Source organism: Cupressus sempervirens, chromosome 4 (assembly GCF_028749045.1).
Source record: "Cupressus sempervirens isolate cs-2001-9-10 chromosome 4, ASM2874904v1, whole genome shotgun sequence".
Lineage (NCBI taxonomy): Eukaryota > Viridiplantae > Streptophyta > Pinopsida > Cupressales > Cupressaceae > Cupressus > Cupressus sempervirens.
Window position 1 is genome coordinate 252,245,756 of NC_143121.1, and position 12,959 is coordinate 252,258,714.

A 12,959-nucleotide genomic window follows, 5' to 3' on the forward strand; every position below is an offset into this window, starting at 1 on the left:
ACTCTTGCGTTTCGGGATCCTTTTCATCATTGTGGTTTGTTTTACTCACACTATTTTATAAAGTTCCATGGGGGGGGGGGGGGGGGGGGATAGTTCTTTACCACTTATAGGACCTCTTTCTCTATTTTTATCATGCAGTGTCGATGACACGTGCCTTTATTGGTGTTTGTACCTCACTCTTGATGTGTTTGGCTCCTGTGTTGTAGGAGATTTTTGGCCCATCTTTTCAGTTGCTTGTCACCTCACCTGCCTTAAGGGGAGGTTATATTTCTATTGTATGCTTCTTTGGTTGATGGTTCATGCCTTCTATTTCCATGGAGGTTTTATAGATCAACATTTTGACAGATTTTTTCAGTTCTTCATGCTTCAATGATTCTCTTCTGATCTCTTTGTTCCTTCTTCTGGAACATTCTTTGCTATCTCTTTTTGGAGTAGGGTTTTTCCCATGTGGTTTTCTCTATTTCTCCACTTTATAGAGATTTTTTTATGATTGGATACCTGATCAGGCCTTGTTGCTGGGACACAATTCTTCTTTCATAGTTATGCTAGGTTAGCTTCCTCCCAAGCTTTGCTTAAGGGGGGGTATTAGAGTAATTATTTGTTTGCACTTATTAATTAAATCACTTTGATTTAATTAATTAAGTTTCCTATTACTCTAGTTTTCTTAAGCTATCTTGTAGGTGCATATAATTAATATTTTATTAATTATATTGTGCAACCTAGCTTTTTTAAGATTTAGTTTCCCTTTTTGGGTTTCATGATTCCTTTATAAGGATTCACCTCTTTGTATTTTATCATTCACTTATTGGATTATATGAGATATTTCTCTTTACATGTCCATAAGATGGATCTGGCTTTTTGGCCTCCATAATCTTTTTCTTGCTTGTGTTCTTTGCTTCATCCATGTGACAGGGTTATGCATGCAGGTGTTCTTGGGAGATTAGTTTTTCACCTCATCTAACATATAATACTTAAATATTTTTAACAATTATATAGTACATTCACCATATTTACCATCTCATATATAATGCATGAATACTTTGTAAAATAAAACTGTAATAACAAATAGATCTAGTCTATCAATCACATGACGCAAAGATTTGGTTACCCATAAATCTTCTAGGGTAAAGGTAAAACTGGGGTGGGCATGACACCCACAAATTGTCACTACTTTAGTAATAAAGTTAACCTATTAGGGTTACAATATTTGACCATATCCAATTATCTATCATGTCAGGTGTCTACTTTGTTAAAATATTTTGAGACTATTAGATCCCACCTTGTGAAAGGATTTTACACTTACAACAAAGTAAGGACTTTGTTAGGAGATTTACAAAGATCTGTTAAGAACACTCTATTAAGAGGTTATCCTAGACTCACTCTATTAAAACTTATTCAATAGGGTAAGTGCACCAAGTTGTGGTGCCAAAAGGGGGGCATAAGTGGACCCTTTTTCTTGAAATCTACAAATTTTGAACTTCAACAAGAATTTGAAGATAGTTAAGCTCAAAATTTTAAGAAATGACAAAAAAAAAAGTTTTAGTCCTTTGAATCTAGTTTCTTAACTACTAATTTTTTTTTAAAATAGTTTAGTTTTAGGTCCTCAAAAAATGGGGCCACAAAAAGTGGTACTGTTTATTCCAAAAAAACATAACTTAGCACAAAGTATGGCACCCCTAAAATTTTAACTTTTTTTTTGAAATTCTTTAATCACTCTGGTCAAAAGTTACTAAACATTGTGTAGTTTATCCCAAAGTTTATCCAAAATTTTTTAGGTAATTTTATAATGTGTATTTTTTTTAATGAATTTTTTAACTAGACACATCTCAAAAACGTGAAATATCTATGTGCTCCCCCTAGAAATAATTGAAAACTAATATATAATCAAAACTTTTTTTTTTTAAAGTGTGTAGAATGGAGTCTAGATTCTAAAAAACTTAGTTGTTGCAAAATTTGATGAACGAGCTAAAATCTATAGCCCAATTAGTACATGGTGGCTTTTGACAAAAAATGAACATGCATTCAAAAGAAATTATAGATGAAAGGTTTGAAATAGTTCAAATTAAAAATAAATTATATGGTTAGATAGCTAACATATAGACCTATAATGCTATGTAACCTAATCTTATCGATACCCAACCACGAGGAATCTTGAAGGGGAGCACAAAAGAAAAAACAATCATTTTTGGTATGCTTTCTGGAAAACACGTCTCAAACCTGTTCATAAACTCCAAACCTTTGGGTTGGATCTCCAAGGAAAAACCAAGCCTTAGGCTTGGGTTTAAATAAGATTTCAATAGCGTGGGTGCCCTATAGTGTGCACACACTATCTAAAACATGATTTCTCAGTAGTGCATGCATACTATAGGGTGCATGCACTATTAAGACCTAAATTGCATAAGAGAACTAGGGGGGATAAGGGAATGGCCATGTGTGTGTGTGAGAGAGATAGAGAGAAAGTAGGGGATGGGAGAGGGGAGAGATAAAGTGAGAAAGAGTAGGGGTGGCAAAGAGAGTATAGGATGGGAGAGAGAGTACAAGGTGTGAGAGAGAGAGGAAGTGTGAGAGTAGGGGTGGAAAAGAGAGAGTGCGGGATGGGGGAAAGATATTGAAAGTAGGGGATGGGAGAGAGAGAGTAGGCGATGGGAGATGAAGTGGGAGAGGAAGAGTGAGAGAGAGGAGGATGGGAGTGCATGTGTGTGAAAGAGAGAGAGTATGGAATGGGAGAGGGGGAAGACAAAGTAGCTCGAGAGAGAGTAGGGGATGGAAGAGAGAGTAGGTGATGGGAGAGAGTGTGGGAGACAAAGAGAAAGGGGGGATAAAAATGTGTGTAAGAGTGAAAGAGAGAGAGAGTAGGGGATAGGAGAGAGTGTGAAAATGTAAGAGAAAGTAGAGAGGGGGAGGGAGAGAGAGAGAGAGAGAGAGAGAGAGAGAGAGAGAGAGAGAGATAGAGAGAGAGAGAGAGAGAGAGAGAGATAGAGAGAGTAGGCAATGGGAGAGCGAGTGGGAGAGGGAGAGTGAGTGAGAGAAAAAGTAGGGGATGGAAGAGGAGAGAGGGGGGATGGGTGTGTGTGTGTGTGAAAGAGAGAGAGTAGAGAATGAGAGAACGGAGAGAGAGATAGAGAGAGTAGGAAATGGAAAAGGGATGGGAGAGAGGGCAAGAGAGTGAAAGAGAGAGAGAGATAGTAGGAAATGGGAGAGGCAGTGGGAGGGAGAAAGAGGTGGAATGGAAGCGTGTAAGAGAGAAAGTAGGTAATGGGACAAGGACTACGAGAGAGAGAAGGGGGGGAATGGGAATGCGTATTTATTTATAAGAGAGTTAGAGTAAGGGATGGGAGAGAGTGTGCGAGTTTGAGAGAAATTAGGAGGTGGTAGAGAGAGCTCATACGAGATGGGGTCGAGAGAGAGAGAGAGTAGGGGATGGGAGAGAGTGTGAGAGGGAGTAGGGGATGGAAGAGAGAGTGAGAGTAGGGGATGGGAGAGAGAAATTAGAGAGGGAGAGAGAGTACTTTAGAGAGAGAGAGATAGTAGGCGGTGCAAGAGGGAGTGGGAGAGGGAGAGAGAGGGGGGATGGGAGTGTGTGACAAATCTAAAAAGTAGGGAATGGGAGAGGAGAGAGAGAGGGAGGATGGGAGTGTGCATGTAAGAGAGATAGAGTAGGGGATGGGAGAGAGTGCGAGAGTGTGAGAGAGAGTAGGTGGTGGCAAAGAGAGCTCGTATAGGATGGGAGAGAGAGAGACAGAGTGAGATTACAGGATGAGCAAGTGTGAGAGAGAGTAGGGGATGAGAGAGAGAGAGTGGTAGTAAGGGATGGGAGAGAGAGAGAGAGAGAGAGTAGAGAGGAAGAAAGAGAACTTGAGAGAGAGAGAGAGAGAGAGAGATAGTAGGCAATAGGAGAGGGAGTGGGAGAGGGAGAGGGAGAGACATAGGGGGGATGGGAGTGTGTGTGACAAATGTAGAGAGTAGGGGATGGGAGAGAAGAAGAGTGGGGGGATAAGAGTGTGTGTATCTCTGAAAGAGAGAGAGTAGGGGATGGGAGAGAGTGTGAGAGTGTGAGAGTGTGAGAGTAGGGGGTGGCAGAGAGAGTACGATGATGGAGGAGAGAAAGTAGGCTATGAGAGAGGGAAAGAGAGAGGGGGGATGGGAGTGTGTGTGTGTAAGAGAGACAAAGTAGGGCATGGGAGAGAGTGTGAGAGTGTGAGAGAGTAGAGGATGGGAGAGGAGAGAGAGAAGGCGATGGGGGAGAGAAAGTTGATGGTGGGAGAGGGAGTGGGAGAGGGAGAGGGAGGGAGAGAGGTGGGGAATGTGAGTGTCTATGATAGATGTAGAGAGTAGGGGATGGGAGAGAAGAAGAGTGGAAGGATAAGAGTGTGTGTATCTATGAAAGAGAGAGAGTAGGGGATGGGAGAGAGTGTGAGAGTGTGAGAGTAGGGGGTGGCAGAGAGAGAGTACGACAATGGGGGAGAGAAAGTAGGCAGTGGGAGAGGGAAAGAAAGAGGGGGGATGGGAGTGTGTGTGTAAGAGAGACATAGTAGGGGATGGAAGAGGGAGTGAGAGTAAGGGATGGGAGAGAGAGTATAGAGAGGAAGAAAGAGAACTTGAGAGAGAGAGAGAGAGAGAGAGAGAGAGAGAGAGAGAGAGAGAGAGAGAGGAGAGAGAGAGAGATAGTAGGTGGTAGGAGAGGGAGTGGGAGAGGGAGAGGGAGAGAGTGGGGGGATAAGAGTGTGTGTATCTATGAAAGAGAGAGAGTATGGGATGGGAGAGAGTGTGGGAGTGTGAGAGTAGGGGGTGGCAGAGAGAGTATGACAATGGGGGAGAGAAAGTAGGCGATGGGAGAGGGAAAGAGAGAGGGGGGATGGGAGTGTGTGAGAGAGAGACAGAGTACGGGATGGGAGAGAGTGTGAGTGTGAGAGAGTAGGGGATGGGAGAGGAGAGAGAAAGCAAGGGATGGGGAGAGAAAGTAGGCAGTGGGAGAGGGAGAGAGAGGGGGGATGGGAGTGTGTGTGTGTTAGACAGAGAGTAGGGGATGGAAGAGAGTGTGAGTGTGAGAGAGTAGGGGATGGGGGAGAGAAAGTAGGCAGTGGGAGAGGGAGAGAGAGAGGGGGGATGGGAGTGTGTGTGTGAGAGAGAGATAGAGTAGGGGATGGGAGAGAGTGTGAGTTTGGGAGAGTAGGGGATGGGAGAGGAGAGAGAGAGGAGGGGATGGGGGAGAGAAAGTAGGCGGTGGGAGAGAGAGTGGGAGAGGGAGAGAGAGAGGGGGAATGGGAGTGTGTGTGTGTATGTAAGAGAGACAAAGTAGGGAATGGGAGAGAGTTTGAGATTGAGTAGGTGGTGGTAGAGAGCTCATACAAGATGGGAGAGATAGAGTAGAGAGGGAGAGAGAGATAGTAGGCAGTAGGAGAGGGAGTGGGAGAGAGAGAGGGAGAGGGAGAGAGATAGGGGGAATGGGAATGTGTGTAAGAGAGACAAAGTAGGGGATGGGAGGGGAGAGAGAGAGTAGGGGATGGGGGAGTGAAAGTAGGTGGTACGAGAGGGAGAGGGAGAGAGATGGGGGGGATAAGAGTGTGTGTGTGACAGATCTATAGAGTCGGGGATGGGAGAGGAGAGAGGGTGAGAGAGGGAGAGTGAGAGATTGTAAATGATGGGAGAGGTGAGAGAGAGTAGGAAGAGAGAGAGGGAGGGGATGGGAGAGAGAGTAGGAAGGATGGGGAGTAGGGAGGATAGGGAGTGATGTGAGTTCACATAGTGCGTATGCACTATCTCAAATCACCTAAAAATGATAAAAAACCAACCTTAGGGCCCATCTCATCCATTTCTTTCTTTTGGTCTATTATTCTGACAGAAATCATGGGTTTCAACATAGCAAAAATATTTCAACACTTTTGGAAGGTAGCAAACAACAAATTCAATCATTGGATATGTGATTTTAAGACTTTTTGAATATTCCTTGTATAGAAAAAGTTAGTGCAATCCATTTTAAATATTGTTTGTCAATATATAGATACAAATTTGATTATAATTTGACATGTTATATAATATATAGTGAATTCATTGACAATTGTATGTTTGAATGAAATTTTATTTCGGAATGGTTACAAATTTGACAAGTCATTTGATATATATTGTGTATTCATTCAAAAAATTAAAAATTTTATATGTAATTGAATAATTTGTAATTTACAAATTTTAAGTAATTCGGATGTTTGAATAATTTGACATGTAGAAATCATCATCATGCCAAGGAAGAAACCAAAGATTCAAACAAATGAAGATAGGGAGAGAGATTTGGCAATTAAAAGAGATAAAATAAAATACTACATGAACAAAGAAAATTGCAAAGCAATAATGAAGAATTGACTTTCGAAGAGGATCAAGAACCACCAGTACAAAGAAACAAAGAGGAAGAATTAGAAAGACAAAGAGAACGAATGAGATTGTTATGCTCAAGAAGACAATTGAATTGTGAAACTACACCATCCTCTAATGTTGGAGTCATATCGTCTGCTACACCATCTTCCAATGTTGAAGGCATATCATCCTATCATGTAGAAGAGACACTACTTTGTAGATCTGGCAATATACACACTCCATCATGTCATGTTGAAAGCACAACATCAACACATCAAGTAGGTGATATTTCATCTTTTACATCTTATTGCCAAAGAACATCATCTTTGGTTCAAGGTACATAATACACTCAACCTTATATTTATGTTCAAAATGTTGAGAGAATTGAAGAGATTAGAACACCTTCTAGAATTCATTTTAGAAGACCAAAATATTTGATTGATATTGATACTAACATTTTGAAATCAATGTCTTACAAGATTAGCAAGCGTACTTGTCAAAGAAAAGTTAATAGTATGTGGAGATTATTTTTTGAAGAATTAAATATTACAGGTCAATCCCAATTATTTGTTTAAATGATGAGAAATTTGAAATTTAGGCCTATCACGAAGATTCTTGGGCTAAGAACGATGGACGATTCAAATGAAAGAAATATTGTAAAGAATCTAATGAGTGCTTATGAAAAAGTGGGTTCTAAATCACACACCAAAGATAGTAATATCACAAGATGAATACTCACATCGACAATAGTAAGTAGCCAAATGAAGAAAGCTCGACTCATGAGAAAGACAAGAAAAACATTAAAAATTGGTAGAGGTACCCTAAGGAGAGCCATGCTAAGGCTTGAGAGATTAGAAGATCCAACAAAAAATGAGTTATAGAAATTTTGTGGTAGACTATCGTGAAAGGATAAAGAAATTAGTGAAGCTTTGAAATCATTGATCGAAGATTTTTTGAAAAATAATACACGTGTTTCTCCTAATCAAACAGATGTTGTAAGGAGGATTGGTAGCTGAAATCGTGAGCCACATGCGAAGCATTTTTTAGACTCAACTCAGACACAACTTTTTGCAAAATTTATTGGTATGTATCCTCAAATTTGAATAAGCCAAAGATTTTTTGAGATGGGTAAACCTTTTTATGGGAAGATAAATCACACATGCACAACTTCTTGTTGTAGGATACATACTGAATTTTATAACCATTTTAATGTTTTTAGGCATATATGTGTAGTTTTGCATTCTTAGTTTGTTTTACAAGATTGTGACATAAAAGAGCCACCAAGATCTTCAAGAGAATTCATATCCAACATTTTATGTGAAATAGAGGATGACCAACAATTTTACAAGACATCATGCTTGGATGGTATGTGCTTATTTTGTGGTTCTTTGCAACTTTTATCAACTTGTCAACATATGGATAGTACGCATGCAATTGGAAATGAAATAGTAGATTATGGAAAATTCAAGATAGTGAAATATTCTCTAAATTATGGAAAACATGATAAAAGATGTGATCAAGTCATTGAAAAGATTCTAGTGTATGAGTTCATGAAGATTTTTCGTGAAAAGATTATTGACGAGTACGTAAGGCATACCCATAGAGCTCGATGGTTGGATTTGCAATTAAAGTTGTGTAAAGATATGTTTCCATTGGATACCATTGTTTTAGTTTTAGATTTTGCAGAGAACTACACACTACAACCACAAAATGAGTTGCAAGCAAAGTATTATACATCTCAACAAGTTTTCATATTTGTTCAGATAGCATTCATGCATTCACCTACAAGTACAGAGGATGACAGGAAGATTTTGAGGGAGTACCATTTTTACATCAGTGATGATCAATCACATTCTACGAAGTTTGTACATGGTTGTTTTCAACTAATTTATGGAGATTTGGCTAATAGGGGCATATCATATCATTAGCACATTATTTAGTCAGACAATTGTGCATCTCAATTCAAGAATGCATGGATGTTCTATTGGTTGATCAGGATGCACAGGTTGTGTAGAATTCAATATATGTGGAATTTCATAGAGGTTGGTCATGGTAAGGGAGAGTATGATTGTGCAAACACATGCATTAAAAGAGCCTTGGCTCATGAAGAACTAAAGTACAAACATGGAGCAAAATTGATAGATGCAAAATCCACCATCCAATGGTGTAATGCTTCAATGGGTCCAAGTAAGGAAGGTGAGTCTATAGTTCATAGATTATTTTGGTTGATAGATAATACTAACATTGCACTATATTAGGATTGTTGCACACTAACATGATCTAGTGAGTTACACTCTTTTAGAAGCTCTAATGCAAGTTCATGGAGTATCCACACACAAAAAATGGCATACTATTGTCCATCATGTGCAAAGGAAAATTGGGATGACTGTAAGTCAACTGAATGAGTGGACAAATGGGATATATAGGTGTTGGACCCAATTGACACCTATCATCCCCCACAAGCACTGGAAATGGTAGAGATGGATTCATCTATTGAATTTGATTGCTTGTTAGATCTAGTGCAACATGGTAATATATATATATATATATATATATATATATATATATATATATATATATATATCTTTGTAATTTCAATATGTAACTTTATAACTTTTACCCAAGTATTTTCTAAATTAATGACCGCATTTTTTACATTTGTCACTGGAGGCCATGTTTTTGCTATTATTGCACCTGAAGATAGTGAAGAAGGGACATATTATTATTTGTGTCATTGTGCTGAACCCAAACAAAAATTGGATCACTCGGTTATAGATGGTGAAGGTTTAGAGTACCATGTCAGTGTGGTGGTTGTAACAGGCACATGGCTTAGACGATATCCTATGAAGAATCCTAACTTGTGGTTATTCAAGGATTGGAAAACAGAGAGGAAGATTCTTCATTATTCAAACCTTGTTGTTGCATCAAATGTCCACTTGATAAAATATGGTGGAAAACCACATAATAAGATTCTTTGCAAAGTTCATGAGTTAGACTATGAGGCAATACTTGAGACATTAAAATGTCGAGCAGATCCAGTTGGCTCATTAGATTGAATAGGGAGACAGGGAGAGACATAAAAAGTGATCAATTGGATCCAATTACAATGTTACAACCTCTTTCCCAAGACTATCACATGACTAAGGTGAACCGTATTGTTATAATGTGTAAGTGATGAGATTTATTTTTTATTTATTTATAATCTAGATACATTATTTGAATTTATATTAGATTCTTTAATAGGACCCATTTTTTTAATCTCATCTTAGATTTTTTACTGTGCTAATTCTTCATTTGTAGGTCACCAAAGAAGAGGGCTAATAAAGTTGACGCACAAGTGATAAAGGGTGAGATGCCAAAATCATCTGTGAAATGGTATTATCAATTAACATCCTCAATATTTATTAGTGTTCATTGTTCAAGTATCTTTTATAGTTCTCTCTAAGGATTCCAATTTGTTGGAATTTGGCTCATTATTATCATAAAGTTGGTGTGTTGGAAAGGGTTAATAGTTGATTATGTATATTCATCCCCTGTGTGTTCCATGAGGTTAATACTATTGTAACATGATCAGTTTGTTCAAGTGACATATGATGAGGGTTTTTGTACAACATAATGATTGAGTTGAAGTGATTTATGAAGTAATGGTTGTTTGTACACTATAGTTTTTAGCATAGACTTCCTAGAATTAATTTTTTACTATGCTTTGAATGAAAAATAGAAAATTCAATCTGCATATAATATGATCCTCTAGTTTTGTTATAGCATGCGTATACATTATCCCTCAATATCAAACATGGAAGGCTATTATTTGCTATATTTAGAATTGATCTGGCAGTTAATACACATGTTAATAATAACTTATTTCCAAACCCAATTGAATTCAACCCGCAATATGGTTAAATTATATCACTACTAAGGTTTGTAGCATTAATTGGTCACATTCCTAATGCCAACTATTCCTCACAAGTTTACACCAAAAAACATATTTTAATGGATATGTATATTAGAAGATTCAACAAAATAGTGATGCATTTGGGTCATAGCTTTCATGAAGAGTTTCACATAGTTTAAAATAGTTATAAGTACATACTTCTAGGAAGTCACATTCTAATGACTTGAAATAGATTTTCAATGCTTAGAACTTTCATTTGTTTAAATTAGAGCACAATCATATAGAACTGGATTCTAATCAATTCCTAGATATGTCATTCAATTTAGGATAGTCACCTTGTAGTCATCTATATTTTAAGAAAATCATCACTACTTACATGTGATTCTCTATACGGCCTATTGTGTGGTGACCATTCCAAATATAAATTGTTCACCATTTCATATGAAACTAAACTATCATTAGAACCTAGATGAATTCTTGTCATTCAAAACTTATCTTTACTGTTATATTGTGCTCTAAAAATTAATAGATTTGGTTTCACTTTTTTTGTTTTCCCCTTATAAAAATCAACATTTACCCTTTAGTCTCTAAAATTAGTTGAACATAAGGATCTGAACCTCTATGTGCTCTAACTTCTTGACCCTCTTCTTAATCTTCCTTTCACATTGATCATTTAATTGACACTTAATTGATGTGTTCCCTACCCTTCCTATAAAAATCCATGTTCCTCTACCTAAAAAAAATCTTCCTCCAACTCTATAGCCTCCTTGATAAGAAAAAAAGGTTCATTACCCTTGTCATTTTTTCCTTTTCCTATTCCTATATTATTGGTTTTTCTTCCCCTTCCTCTATTTGCATTTCCTCTACCACCTTCTTGTCTCTCTTTCTTCCTATTGACCATATCGTATGTGCTTATAGCCAATTGTAAACTATCTCTAAGCATCTTAGGAAAAATCAAGGTAATCCCATTTTGCAAGTTTTATATGAGCCCATTAAGATACCTTGCAACATTTTCATATTTATGCTCTAATCCACCTCTTATGCTCAACTTGTGAAATTCCTCTATGTAGGTCATCAAACCCATCTCCTTTTCTTTCAAGTTATTCCTTATCCTCTATTTTTGGATTGTATTATTTGATGGAAGAGGCACATCCTTCAACATTTGGTCATGTTTGTTCCACCCTTACAAAACCTCTTTTCCATTACACTACTCCACCATGTCAATGTTGTCCCTCTTAGCTATGTTTTTTATAGCTTTACCTTATTTTACTTCACTTATATCTTCATAATTATAATAGTTCTCTTGGGAATCTATCAACCCCAAAACCTCTTCACTATCTATCATGCCATGATAGATATGGAAGTAGATTATTGTCTTTCTTCTACCACATTGAAATATCTTCAACAACCTTATCATCCTTCTTTCTTCAAGATCTAAGTCCCCTCCATCCTCTCCATGATGATTCTCAAGTGCTTAAGCATCACTTTCTTGTTCTTTATGCAAATCCCTCATAGGAATCCTTTCCAAAGCTTCCAAGATTTCCAAGATGGTTACATTTTACTTGCTTACTTGTCTCAGTTCTCTTTACCTTATTTCATCTTAGTCTCTTTGTTTCCTCAACTCTCTATCCATTATTTTAGTAGCTTATATCAGCCCTTGTATCTCCTTCTATATATATTTTTTGGAGGCATCTTCTCAATATAATAATCTACAACATGAATAACTAATTTTGCACCCCTCAATAGATCTACTAGATTTGATACCAATAATTTGTGGAGTCAAAATAGATCCCCAAGAAGTAATAAACATTCAGCAAATGACTTGTTTCAAGAATAGATTCAAACCATTAAACTAAATAGCTACCCTTCTCCACAAGGGTCCCTCCAAATGTTCAAATTGGGTTACCAAATTTATTGGCTTGTCCTAACTCTTTCTAAGGTCCTCAAATATCTCAATTAGGTTTTTCCAATAGTCTAAATGCATATCTTTAATAGGTTTATTCAAAATCCCTTACTTGGACATTATCTAGGCTTGATCTTAGTATCACTATGAATCAAGTAATTCCTTCTTTTCACCAATTTCTCCCAAGCCCCATACAAGTAAATTATAGTTACAAATACTAATATTGGAGTATGAAAACATATAGCAATATCATTTTTATTTCCTTTGGACCAACTATTCGATCCAACACTATGGATTCGACAAAATAGGCCTAATTACCCTTCAAAACTAGGGCTTTCTCAAATTGCCTTCTCCAACTACTTCCAAATTCAAAAAAAGGTTACTTCACCTTTCCTTGAACATACATGATATATTATAAAGGAAAATATCACCTACAAACCAACAATTTCCATTTTGAAGAAAGAAAGCATTTCCCCTTTATCTCTAGTCATCTTAGTTTCTTGCACCAAAACCACATCCTATTTATGCTACCAAACCACATTCCGAAAAATATCCTTCTTATGAGGAGCATTCAATCCTCTAATATTCTATGATATGATATTCCTTTACGAATTTTGTTACAACTCTCCTAGATGGTGAACTGTCTCCCATTTACTATATCAACTTTACTTGTCAATTCTCTTATTTCTTTATTATTCTTCCTACCCAAAAAATAATTCTTACCTTCCACATTAGGTTTGTACTTTCTCTTAGTAACCATGTTAAAAAAGGGGCTATTAGTTGAGAACTTCTTCTTCCTACTATTGACTTCTT